This window comes from Perognathus longimembris, chromosome 3 (genome assembly GCF_023159225.1).
Source record: "Perognathus longimembris pacificus isolate PPM17 chromosome 3, ASM2315922v1, whole genome shotgun sequence".
NCBI lineage: Eukaryota > Metazoa > Chordata > Mammalia > Rodentia > Heteromyidae > Perognathus > Perognathus longimembris.
The window spans coordinates 74541899-74553958 of NC_063163.1; the positions used below are offsets into that span (position 1 = coordinate 74541899).

The 12060-nt window shown below is 39.1% G+C and overlaps 2 pseudogenes; both read left to right on the forward strand.

Moving 5' to 3' along the window:
* Positions 1-672: 672 nt before the first annotated feature.
* LOC125347698 lies at positions 673-11346 on the forward strand (annotated as a pseudogene).
* Positions 1909-3772, forward strand: LOC125349724 (annotated as a pseudogene).
* Positions 11347-12060: the final 714 nt, after the last annotated feature.

Here is a 12060-nt window from a genome sequence, read left to right on the forward strand (position 1 = left end):
TCCTGAATTTAATTCCGCATCTCTTGTACATTCACATCCTCAGGAATTATATATTTTCTATGGATACTTACATCAATGTGTTTTGTCAAGTTTAGTAACAATTTGGGAAGTCTAATAGTCTTCTAGTAGAGTGTGACAGGACATTGGAAACATTTTTGGCTGCCGTACCTTTCTACATGAACCCAAACCAACTATTTTATAGGAATTACAAATTCCTAGGTCTAGGAATTACAAATTTGATCCATGGGAGATGCCTATAATTTTCTCTGTCTTATTCTTGTATATTAATCTGTTAGCCTTTCTTGCTATGTAAAATTTTTTATTTTATTGTAAAGGTGATGTACAATGGGGTTACAGTTACATACAAAAGGTAATGAGTACATTCTTGAACATTGTTACCCCCATTATTTAACCAGTTTGAAACGTGATTTTATCAAACCCCATGCAACCATTTTCTCAATGTGCTCATATGAATACTTTGAGTCAGGTACATTTGGCTGATACTAGTTTCTTAGCTACTATCAGAAATCTCAAATTTAGGATTATATCACATGTGTGTGGTCTCAATATCCTCATAGATATTGTAGTAGTAATGTCCCTCTTGCACTTGTTCATGATTGTTGGTAATATTCTTTTGATAAAGAAGTTCCTGTGGACAATTGAACCAGTATGATGAGGTTTGGAAGTAGTTTCAGAAAAAGATTAGATTCCACCTCAAGCAAAGCATCATCCAAATTATCTACTTATAACTTCAAGGATTAGGGTAAGATGCAGTGGTAAATAGCTCAGGAAATGTGTGACTTCCAGAACATTCTGTCTAAATGGATATTTTCATGCTCTTGTGGAAGCAAGTCAGTGTTATCACACAGCAGCTCAGGTGAGTGCAGACCAGGGCTCTTCACACAGCAAGTGTCATCAGATACCACAGATGTCAGGGCAGCCATGGTCACAATGAACATGGCGGGACAACCCGGGAGAGGCAGGACTGGACATGAGCTCACAAATGTCTGGTCAACTCAGGTAGCCATTTGTGACAGGTAACATGACAGGATGACAGGTTTGCCCAGATATCACTGCAGCTTAGAAGACCTTGAATTTTGGATTGAAGTTCCTTTTATAGAAGCAAGGAAAATTGGTTGAAATTTGTTCCTCTGTTACCCTCCATCACCAACCAGAGGTAAGTGAGCAGACAACCCTCAAAGCACCAAATTCATTGATGATTCTGAGAATGCTTCTCACTTTGCATAAACCTCTGCCTTCTTAATGTGCACATAATCAGTAGAGAGGAGAGGAAAGCTACTTTTGGGCAACCATGAGGCAACACTTCAGCCTGTTAATAGTGTATCTAAGTAAGCCCTCCATTCATGAGGTTATTGTTTTGGATTTGAAGAAATGTGGTGAGTTATTTTGTGTGTGTTTGTGTTTGTGTGTGTGTGTGTGTGTGTGTGTGTGTGTGTGTGTTTCTATTGTTTCCTTCTCCAAATTCCAATGCCTATGTGAAGATTTAATTACAAGGAGTACCAGTTGTCTGGCCTTGGCTTTTGCTGTTGAGCAGATCAACAAGAATCCCCATCTTTTGCCAAACATGACTCTGGGATTTAGTGTCTATTCTATTACAAGAAACCATCCCTTAACTTTGCTGCTTCCTTTCGACTGTCTCTACGGGGATTACAGGACACCCAACTACAACTGTATTTTGAAGAACAAGTGGGTAGTAGCACTGACGGGAAATTCAGAGGCAGTATCTGCCAATATAGGGACACTGCTGGATCTCTACAAACTTCCACAGGTGAGGGAAGAAGGGTTGGGAAGATGTGAATTGACATCCATTTTGATGATGTTCTCAAATGTCAGGAGAGGCCAAGTGAATACAGGGTATTTAAGAAAACCTCACAATGTATGTCCTCAATGGGTAAGGCCTCTGTAATTGCTAGTTTCTTCACATTCTCCTGATTTGGTGAAGGTTGGAGCAGATGATGGATTGCCTGGACCTGTGACAGAGCAATAAATTCCAACTAGGAAATGAAGAATGCAGATGAGCATAAATGGTGCTAGGTTAATCACAGTGAAATGGGTGGATCTTGAACAATTTACTTAAGTGTCCAGTGCCAGTTTCTCAAGTTTGTAAGCCTATCTAATCAGGATACTGAGATCTGAGGGTCATGAAGCCAGCCCAGATGGCAAAATCTGTGAGACTCTTATCTCCAACGAACTACAAAAAATCCATAAATGGAAATGTGGCTCACTTGTAGAGCACCAGATTTGAAAAACAGAAGCTGAGGGAGGTAGCCTAAGCCCTGAGTTCATGCTCAGAGTCCAACACAAAAAGCAGTTATGTTAAGTGAGTAAATCAGGCTGAGAGAGACAAACAGTGCATGTTTTCTCTCATAGGCAGGCATTAGAGCTGAGTGTGTGTGTGTGTGTGTGTGTGTGTGTGTGTGTGTGTGTGTGTAAATGTATAGAGGGTCCTAAGCATGGATCCCAAACCTGTGAATTAAAGTAAGATGCATTTAGGAGAATAATAAATGGTGTAACTCCTTTGAAAAAATGAACAGTTTAACAAAATGTGTATCAGAAAGGTGGAACATATGTCCTATGGGTGGTATTGATGAGATCAAGACAAATGAGCAGAGGAATGGAGAGACCCTGGGTGGATAAATGTGGCTGTAATATTCCATTGACCTACGGTAAGTGGAAATAAGGTATCTTCAGGTTATGGGTGCAGTTAGATGGATCAAAAGAATGGGAGAGATGACATGAGTCAAAATAAACTGTCTTCTCAAACAGCTTGGTGAAGCTCATTTCTGTAACTTTGAAAGCTTGATAAAAAAACAAAAAACAAAAACAGAACATTTTCCCTCCTCTTCTGCTGCTGGGCCTGTGTATAAAACTGTGCCTTTGTATCTTTAATCTGCAGGATGGTTTTTTTTTTAAGTTGTGAACAATGAGGTTTACTTTACAAGATTCCAAGTGAAATTTAGAAGATGATAAGAGTGTAAAACTCACTACTATGCTAGGAATTGTTTGGTGATACGGGACAAAAATAAGGAAAATACATCAAAATACAGGATGATAGTTTGTGTAACCAACAGAGATATTATTTGTCAGATTGCTTAGTCTCACATAGAAGGAGACATGATTCTCTGTTTGGCATATTCACATGAACTACACAAGTATGGTATGAAAGTTGGCCTAACCCACTACTCAGCCACCTATTGTACTGGCCTGCTCCTGGCCCACAGGCTTCCTAAGAAGTTTGGCATGGACAAGATCTATGAAGGCCAAGTGGAGTTGACAGGAGATGAATAAAGTGTGAAAAACCTTGATGGTAAATCTGATGCCTTCACCTGCTATTTGGATGCAGGCCTTGCCGGAATACCACTGGCAATAAAGTCTTTGGTGCCATGAAGGGAGCTGTGGATGGAGGCTTGTCTGCCCCTCACAGTACCCTGGTTATGATTATGACAGCAAGGAGTTTAATGCAGAAATACATTGGAAGCACATCATGGGTCAGAATGTTGCATATTATATGTGTTATCTAATGGAAGATGAGGAGATTCTTACTATAACTAATTCTCTCAGTACATAAAGAACAACATAATGCCAGACATGATGGAGGAGGTATGCAGGAAGGTGCACACTGTTATAAGAGAGAATGCAGTCTATGTCAAGAAGCCCAAAAGAGATATGAAGGAGAACAAAATGTCCCTTGCCAAAGAAAGATCGGGTAGCTCACAAGAAGGGAAGCTTCCTCAGAGCTCAGGAGCACTAATGGTTTTAATTTTTGCAGAAATACTGAGACTTCCTTCTAAAAAATTATTTAATATTAGGAGGATGTTAAAAGGTAAGTCTGTTGCACAACACCTTGTCAATAAAATTTAATTTAAAAAAGATAATTTTATGCCATCTAAAAGTAACATACAATCTCAAGATATTAAACTATTGTGGGGGAAAACATTGGGTAAGTTTATTTGCCTCTGTAAGAAATAGTCCTTTGACTGGTTTTGGAAAAAAAAACACCTATGGAACAGATTCCCATGATATATTTCAGCTTTTTGAAAAAATATGTATGTTTCAGCTTTGTTTTTAATACTTCTACTTTCTCCATTGCTCAAATTCAGGATATGTGGATCTTGTCTGAGTTTGGCCGTAAGATGTCAGGTTTTTAAAAATTTTACTTTGCACTTCTGGAGTTTCAGATTTAGCACTGAGCCACATCTTCAGTCCAAAGAAATCAGTGGAGGTCTGGTTGAAGCTAATAAACCATGCTATTTACCCCAAACCTACTTTATAATGGAGCAATTTCAATTCATCTACTTTGCAGTCTTATGTATTTTGTGTTATGTGCAAACTTTATGATACTAAGACATTAAAAATTTATGAATACATTTCCCTTAAAATCAGCTTCAAAGCAAATAATGTATTCAGCAATGGATATGTTGGCTAATAAATCTACCAAACACTCACTGTTTATGGAATGAGGTTTCGTGCAGTATTTTTTTTAAATACACAGTAAATGTAGTTGTGAAATGTAGTATAGCTTCCTTCAGGAAGGGCAGAAATGAAACATGTTGGGACATATTGATCTGGCCATTACTTCCACAGTCATGATGATGACTTCACAGGCCATGAAAGGGATCTTCAGTCAGAAACCACAGTTTTAGATGCTTAAAAGTTGTTGTTCAGAATTTCTAAATTTCCTACAATGGGAACCATGTCTGAATCAAATAAGAATCATTTGTGTAGGATATTTTCACTCACAATAATGTTTTTAGGTGATTTAGAATTAAAGAATGTTCCATTTCCAGTTGATTTGCTGTAACTTTGAGAGCAGTACAAGAATAAAGCTGCTTTTCTTTTTTTAAATTATTTTTTAAATTATTTATTGTCAAACTGATGAAAGCTGCTTTTCTTTAAAAAAAACAGAACAAGTAAATTGTAAAAATAATAAATACAAAGAATGAGAAAAATCAATTTTTCTACTGTTGTTGCTGTTGTTATTGTAATGACAGTTGTGGTTTTTGCTGTTTTTATTGTTAAGTTGTTGTGTAAAGCACTTCCAGAGCCATATGTCAGATTACGACCACAAGGCTTCTTGATTAATGCCACCTCTTCCAGCATTCCAGTATATCTCTTTTCTCCCATCCTTTTTGTCCAGCTATATAGTCGCTTTTTAAATAATGTTCAATAAATACAGTGACTGCATATGCAGGCCATTCCTCTTGTTTCCCTTTTTCCACAAATATGTTGCCTTTTTTGTGCATTCTATTTTTGCATCAGTGCATTATTTGTTCAGAGGAAATAAAGCTGTGGATTCCTCCCCTGCGTCCTGTATAGCATCCTATTGTCTGTGTATCTATTTGTTTGTGCATGAACAACATCTGCATGTATATATGTTCTCTTTTGTGCTTGTATCCTTTCAGTGGATGTCCTGAGCCTGGCACTGAAGGCCTGGGTGCTGTCCCTGAGCTTTTGTGCTCAAGGCTACTGCTCTACACCTGTGAGCCACACTGCCATTTCCAGTTTTCATAGTATTGAATTGGAAACAAGAATTTCCTAGCCCACTTGCTTTCAATCATGATCCTCAGATCTCATTTTCCTGCATAATTAAGATTACAGGCATGAGCTACCTGTAAACAGCTTGTGAAGTTTTATTTTAGATCTAGCTTCTACTCAAGAAAGAAATCAATCCTTCATTCTCACCAGGTCTCACTGTTTTCTAACATATGTCAGCACTGGGATAGTAATTTATGACCTCTTCCTCATACTGCTTCTGCTTTTCTACTCCTTTAGCTGGCCTTTGGGCCTTTTTCTCATGTCCTCAGTGACCATACCAAGTTTCCTTACATCTATCAGATGGCCTCAAAAGACACATTTCTAGCCCTGGGCATGGTCTCTTTGATGCTTCACTTCAGGTGGACCTGGGTGGACCTGGTCTTCTTAGCAGATGAGAATGGATTGTGGATGCTCTCAGAGCTGAGAGAAGAGATGGGCAATAATGGAATCTGTGTAGCTTTTGAAATAGTGCTTTTTGCCCAAACATTATTAACTGAATCCAATTTTTCACTACTTGAACATGAAATGAAAACGTCACTAAAAATGTGATTGTAATCTATGATAACAATCATTTTTTTGAAATTGTTTGGAATGCTTACGTTTTCAAGACATCTTTCATTGTAGGAAAAGTTTGGCTCATGAACTCAGTGTACCAAGCCTCAAAAAGAGACATCTCATATTAGAGTAATTCCAAGCCCCTCTCATTTTTTCCCATCATCATGGAGACATTCCTGAATTCACAAATTTTATCAAGACAACTTACCCTTGGAAATACCCAGAGGAGTATTACCTTGCTAGGTTGTGGGTCATGGGTTTTAATTGCACCTTGTCCAAGTCTGACTGTGTGACTTGGGAGAACTGTCCACACAATGCCTCCTTCGAATGGCTCCCTGCAGACTTTTTTGACATGGACATCTCAGAAGAGAGTCACAACATCTACAATGCAGTGTATGCTGTGGCCCACACTCTTCAACAGATGTTCCTTCATCACACAGAAGATCAGCCCAAGGGACATCAGGAAGAATTGGCATTTTTCTCTTCACAGGTAATAAAGATTGCATTGGCTAGCACACACCATAGAATAAGTGAAATTCAAAGGAAAGGCATAGAACATAAAACTGAATGGCTTGGCCAAACACTGGTTTCAAACATCCGCATCCTAGCTAATCAGGCATATGAGGGTTAAGGGTCAATGTCAGCCTGTGCAGAAAATAGCTCATGGTTTTTTTTTTTTTTTTTTTTTATATCCAAGCGACTACCTAACAACAAAAATCCTGCAATGGAGCTGTCACTTAAGTGTTGTAGTACTAGCCTTCATTGAAAAACACTCAAGGACAGCACCCATGATTCTATGGCATGATTCTATGATTCAACTATGGCACAGGCACACAAAAAGGTCTCTTACGTTTAGTATATATTTTTAAAGGTAAAAGAGAAATGGTTACTTATTTAATTGTGGATGAGATACCTCTATAACAGTGTAGTAATTTTCTAAAGAAAACTCTACACTGGAGAAGATGGAACTTGCTTTCTGTTCCTTTAATACTAGGAGCTATAGAAAAACTTATCACAACCTCACAGATGAGCCTTTGATATCATATAGTCAGATGTTGAGTTTGACTCCATTAAATCATGACACCAGAATGATTTCACAATCGGTGTCAAAGTTATATTGATCTCAATCGTGCAAAATATACAGAACTAAGGTTTTATATCTTTCTTAAAGCCTATTTCATAGATTGGATACATTTATAAAGAGTAGTCTCAGGCTACTTTTTGCTGGGCAGTAAAGATTTGTTTGATCCTTGACTATTTCAATGGCTATGACAGGGTATTTTCTCTCGAAGATGACCATTTGATTTCTATACAGAGGGACTTAGAAATATTATGGCAGGAATGCCTCCTGCAGTTGAGACTTATGTCAGGTTTGAATGGTGTAGTGGGAAGAAGACACTATGAGGGGGCTTTGTCTTGTTTTCTGCCTTCATTATACATCAACCTCACCAAAGATGTGGCATCTCCTTTCAGATGCACCCCTTTCTGAAGCAACTCTACTTTGAAAACCCAGCTGGAGACCTAGTGACTTTGGATGAGAGAAGGAAATTGGAAACTGAGTATGATATTGTAAATATCCAGAATTTCTCCAAAAGTTTAGAGAATAAAATGTAAGTAGGAAAGTTTTCTCCCTATGAACCACAGGGTCAGAAACTCTCAATAGCTGATGAAATGATAGAGTGGCACACAGGATTTACAGAGGTGAGTGCACACAAATAAGCAACATTCTCATGAAGAAATTTGTGTTCTGTATTTGTGTTGATGATGATCCAACAATATGCATGTTTCAATTTTTTTGAATTTAAGACTATATTTTTCAAAAATGAGTAGGGGGTAATAAAGAAGCCAATTTACTTCACAAGGCTTCTAAACTGGCCTTTTGTTATGTGTCAAAAATACAAAATACATATGTGGTATATGCTTTTCTCTCATGATTACAGATTACTTTGGAGAGTCAATTTACAAGTTCTGAATATTCACGTGCTCAAAATAGTTCATTGAGTGGTCATTTGTCTGTTGCTCTTGTCTTGGTACTGATTTCTATTGCTGCATATTAAGAGTGTGCAAACAACCAAGCACCACTGGCTCATTCCTGTAATCCCAGGTACTCCAGATGGTGAGGTCTGAGGATTGTGGTTCAAAGGCAACCTGGGAAGAAAATTCCATCAGATTCTCTCTCCAATTATTCACCATGGCTGGAAGTACAGATGTGGCAAAAATCATTGACTTTTTTGATTTTTGTAGACTACAGCACTCAGGTGCTCAATTCAATCTGAAGAATTGTCACAAAAGCAAAATAGAAAGTACTCACTGCTGAATGGATCCCCACATTGTCAGCAGTGCCATGGCCTTAGGAATAAGACTTTAATCCACTGGACTCTAAGAGTACAATAATAGCCAAGCTATAATAGTACCGAATATATTGATAAGAGTTGAGATATATAGACATAATGGTTCTTTTTTTTTTTTTTTGCCAGTCCTGGGCCTTGGACTCAGGGCCTGAGCACTGTCCCTGGCTTCTTCCCGCTCAAGGCTAGCACTCTGCCACTTGAGCCACAGCGCCGCTTCTGGCCGTTTTCTGTATATGTGGTGCTGGGGAATCGAACCTAGGGCCTCGTGTATCCGAGGCAGGCACTCTTGCCACTAGGCTATATCCCCAGCCCCGACATAATGGTTCTTAGTGACCTGTTTATATATACATACATATACATACACACATATATTCCTGGAAATTTGGATAGTCAGTAAAAGACTAATGAGTTAACAAAACGTCTCTGGTTTTTCTCAGACCCCTCAGTCTGTATGCACTTAGAGCTGTGGTCCTGGATTCAGGAAATCCCCTCAGGAGGAAAAGGCATCCTGTTGCTTTGATTGCACCCCTTGCTCAGAGAATGAGATTTCTAATGGAACAGGTGAGTCTCTGACTGAGGTAGAAATGCCCTATCTCTCTAAACTGTATCATAACCAGTCTTCGATAATGGAAATATCTGCAAAAATATTATAAAGACAGAACATTTTTCCCTCAACAGAGAGTTTTATACTTGTAGTTTATCATAAGGGTCCTTGAAGCAACTCAACCAAGCCAAGCACATGTATCCAATGGGTATAATCCTAGATACTCAGGAGGCTGGGATCTTAGGATCAGGATTCCAAGCCAGCCCAGGAAGGAAAACCTGTGAGATTATAGTCTCATTAATCATCTACAAAAGCCAGAAGTGGAGTTGTGACTCAAGTGATAAAACACCAGCCTTTTGTATAAAGGATGGGAGACAGCACCTAGGCACTGAATATAAGCCTCCAGACTGGGGAAAAATAGAAAGGAAGGTAAAAGAAAGAAAGGACAGAAGAAAGGAAGGTAGAAGGAAGGAGGGAATGAAAGAAGGAAAATATAGAATAAAGAAATAAACGGAGAAAGATAAAGAAAAGAACAAAGGAAAAAAGAACAAAGAAGAAAAGAAAGAAAGAAATGAGAGAGAAAAAATGGAGAAAGAAGGAATTCATCCAATGACACATGTGAGTTAATTTTCCATTTTCTTATAAGCAGTTTTGAATAAAGAATTTTTTTCTCCTTTCTACATTCAAATTTTATCAAGAAACTAAACACAATGTATAATTAATGACCAAACTCTTCTCCTCCTCAGGTGCATTTAGACGACGGTGAGAACACTAATCTATCATGACTATTACTTACTGCCTAGCATTGTTCTTCATGCAGAGCCAATACTCAGAAAGGTATGGTGCTTTTAGAAATTAGGGTGGCTGTCCTGTGCAGAATGCTCTGAAGCTTCCATGCATGTGTTTACTGTCTGTTCTCTACCATTTGACAGGTACTTAGGACAGACAAAATATAAGGGCATGGATGAAGCCTATGACTTAGGACAGCAAGGAATAAATGCTCAGAGAGATAGGCAAGCTGGCAGGACAAGAGAAGATACCTGGGTTATCAATCATCTTCATGTCCCTACAACTTATGTTTCCATACAATGTGTGTCTATTTTTATCAGAAAGTAGGTGGTTTTTGACTGAATATCATACACAAAAACACGGGGATGTGTAATTTTGTGATGTAAGTATGTCTTTCATAAATGACCTGAGAAATGACATTCTAAACATGGGCAGTATTCCTGTGGAATTGTGTGATTAAACAATTTTTTCATTGGTGTAGAAAACAACAAAACAACACAATTTATCTCATCTACCAATACAAGCTATTTTAGGGGAATAGGCTGGTGACAAAACAAACACTGGCAAAGACTAATAGTGATTCTCCCTCCTGACCAGACATGGAGCAATGTGTGATGTGTCCAGATCATCAGTACCCCAACATCGAGAGAAACCACTGCCTTCTGAAAGCTGAGAGCTTCCTGGCTTATGAAGACCCCTTGGGGATGGCTCTGGCCTGTACAGCTCTCTGCTTCTCTGCACTCACAACTGCTGTTCTTGGCGGTTTTGTCAAGCATCAAAACACCCCCATTGTCAAGGCCAACAACAGGGCCCTCAGCTACATCCTGCTCATGTCCCTCATCTGCTGCTTCCTCTGCTCCTTGCTCTTCCTTGGCCTTCCCCACACAGCCACCTGCATCCTCCAGCAGACCACATTCGCAGTGGTCTTCACTGTGGCTATCTCCACTGTCCTGGCCAAGACCATCACTGTGGTTCTGGCCTTCACAGTCACTGCTCCAGGGAGAAGGATGAGGCAGTTGCTGGTGTCTTGGGCACCTGACCTCATCATCCCCATCTACACCCTCATCCAGGCAACTCTGTGTCCTCTGGCTGGGAACCTCTCCTCCCTTTGTGGACACAGACGCAAATTCTGAACATGGCCACATCATCATCCTGTGCAACAAGGGCTCCCTCACCGCCTTCTACTGTGTCCTGGGATACCTAGGCACCCTAGCCCTGGCCAGCTTCACTGTGGCTTTCCTGGCCAGAAACCTGCCTGACACCTTCAATGAAGCCAAGTTCCTGACCTTCAGCATGCTGCTGTTCTGCAGTGTGTGACTCACCTTCCTGCCTGTCTACCACAGTGCCAAGGGGAAGGTGATGGTGACTGTGGAGATCTTCTCCATCTTGCCCTCCAGTGCAGGCCTCCTGTGCTGCATCTTTGCCCCTAAGTGCTACATCATCTTGTTGAGGCCAGACAGAAATTCTCTGCAAGGATTCAGGAATAGATAACCTTCTAGAAGAAAAAAATACTGTGGCATGATTTATGTATGCATTCTCTCCAGTAGTTAAGAGGTAAGTCCATCCTATTTTTCTAACCCTGTCTTCCTTTCATTTTGGGAAACACTTTCAAGGTATCAGTGATTCTTGTTCATTTTCCTGTTAGTGTGAATGTGGCTGCATGTTGTAACCAGGCCCTACAAAACTTGCATTTCCTATGACTTTTTTTCCCCTGATTTAATCTGTGCAGAGGCCCCTCATTTTTACCTTCAAAGACTTTATATGCTGTCTTCTCATTTAATTTCTTTGCTCAGTTTCCTTTTCTCATTTTACACTTTCCAATTTATAGCACATGCATTCTTCAGCTGTTTCTTCTAACATTATTTCATTAATGTTTGTTCACTTGAAAAGGTCCTAAGCATTGATTATATCAATTAGTGTGTATCTTTCCACCTACTTTCTTTTTTCCTTTTTAAGCAATATCCATTTCAAAGTCTTATGTCTTTTCTTTTGTCAGATTTCATTGTCATATGTCAGTCAGAATTATAGCTTTGTCTTGGTTTATGCTAAGAAAAAAGGTATTCTTCCATTTTTGCATGGAAATATTTTGAATGTATAAGTGTCTTACAGAGTTAGTACATGAATGATAGCTTTTTCATCTTTGGTCAGACAGATATATATATAGCTACTTTGATTTATTAACAAACTCCCAAAATATCCTGAAAATGACATAAAATTGTATGACACTTATGTAGATTTTATAAGGATTTGTATTAATAATGGGGA